This window comes from Raphanus sativus, chromosome 3 (genome assembly GCF_000801105.2).
Source record: "Raphanus sativus cultivar WK10039 chromosome 3, ASM80110v3, whole genome shotgun sequence".
Classification (NCBI taxonomy): domain Eukaryota; kingdom Viridiplantae; phylum Streptophyta; class Magnoliopsida; order Brassicales; family Brassicaceae; genus Raphanus; species Raphanus sativus.
Window position 1 is genome coordinate 10,908,375 of NC_079513.1, and position 1,883 is coordinate 10,910,257.

General features: G+C 35.5%; 1 long non-coding RNA gene across 2 annotated transcripts; it reads left to right on the top strand.

Annotated features, from left to right (window-relative positions):
• The first annotated feature begins 281 nt into the window (after positions 1–281).
• Positions 282–1,468, top strand: LOC130509756 (uncharacterized). 2 transcript variants are annotated; one of them, XR_008943722.1, is made up of 3 exons: positions 282–603; positions 685–782; positions 1,359–1,468. It is a non-coding gene; the product is annotated as an uncharacterized LOC130509756 (long non-coding RNA). The 2 variants fall into 2 exon arrangements; XR_008943723.1 differs by having other exon boundaries at positions 1,209–1,459.
• The last annotated feature ends 415 nt before the right edge of the window (positions 1,469–1,883 follow it).

The following is a 1,883-nucleotide window of genomic DNA, read 5'->3' on the forward strand; positions in this document are numbered from 1 at the left end:
CGATGTTATGGTGAACTCGATCCTTTCACCTCCCAAGAAAAAGTTAATCATATTGAGGACCAGCTTAGGAAGATCTTTGATGATTATAGAAGACAGCTTTCTTTGACTCCTGTTGTGAGTTGTACAAGACCATATTCTCGTGCTTCTGAGCAAGTAACTGAGACAGAGAACTTTGGTTTGCTGGATGTAAGTTTCTGATGTTTATCTATTTAACTCGTTTTATTTTTTTCTAAAGTTCATTCTAAACTTCTTGTTTTGTTTACTGAGAACAGGACTGTTTGAGTTAGATGATATTCCAGAGACTGCAGAACCAGGAAAGTCAGCATTGGATTTATATTTAGAGGAGTCAAAACTAGAAATGAGAGCTCATCATGATTTGAATGTGTTGCGATATTGGAAAGAGAACAGGCATCGTTTTGGCGCACTTGCATTCATGGCAATGGACATTCTCAGCATACCTATTACTACTGTGGCGTCCGAGTCTTCTTTCAGTATTGGAGCTCACATTATAAAACAAGTACAGAACTCGCCTTATTCCTAAAAATGTGCAAGCTTTATTGTGTACTAGGTCTTGGATTCATGGCTATAAAGTTGATGGTGAAGGTACAGTCTTATATAAACTTCATATTCTTTGCTAGATTTAGTTTATATATCTATTAATATCCGGTTTCTTATGATATGTAGATGAAGATGAAGAAGATGAGATAGTCATTATCCGAGAGGCTCCATGTCAAGCATTAACAACTCAAGACCATGTTGGTACCATGGAATTATAGCTGGTGGTGAGTCTTGTTTCTTTCCTGATTAGTTTTATGCTCGTATCTCTCAATCGTCTGTTGTCTTTCACTCTCTCAACTGAATAGCTTTGTATAGTTAGCAAGTGTGTTGATAGTCTCGCTGTGTTTCATTAGCTTTGGATATATAACACACTATGTTCTGTTTGCATCTGTGTTGTCTGTCTTGGCAGTGTAGAAGGTATGTAGAAGATATATAGCAAATCAATTACGAATAATAGGTTATGTGCTTAGATATATTAGTGATCTTGTGAGTTGTGACCAGTGGGAACAAGAATGATCTAGGTTGAGTAGCTTATGGTTTTGGTAGAGTTTGTAATTGCTTTATTGTAGATCTTCACCGCATGGGAACCACTCTGTTTCATTCCTTTTCTTCCTCTTATGCTTAGGTTTATCTATGTTTCTGCGTTTCAGGGACCAACTGAGAAGGAGCAATATTATGTTTTTTTCCCTTATCCCTTCTTTTTTTTCTCTGCGTCCATTCGTATGAGTAGCTTCTTTAAATATTATGTTTCATATCCTTCTCTAATAACACTATTGACCGTTGCATTTGCCTATTTACAGGTACCTGAAAGATCAATTTTCTTCATTGAAGATGGGAAGAAGGGTTCAGGCTGGTTAATGATCACGTTTGTCTTTGTTTTTTTTGTTTTTTTTTTTGGCATGGCAGGTTCTGTAGACGAACTAGTTTCCGAGTCCTCCCATGTGTTTTTTCTTATTACCAAACGTTTCTGTTTTTCTTTGTGGATTTTTAACATCATAAAACTATTTTTTTTTTAAATTTTTACATTTCTACAAGACTATGTTACCAGATTTTATATTTGTAAGTTACCAGATTTATATTTTGTAAGTCACTTCTTAGCACTTGTTTAATTAAGTCGCTTCTTACTTGTTGAATTATGCAAAACGTTGATTTTTTAACATAGTCTCTGTTTACTTGTTTATTGAATTATTGGGTTGATGGGTCAACCATTAACCCATATGACCCATTTAAATTTAATGAGTCATGGGTCAACCCAACCCATTTAATAAATGGGTTGGATTGACCCATGACCCATTAACAATCAACCCATTTGGGTTATGGGTTGG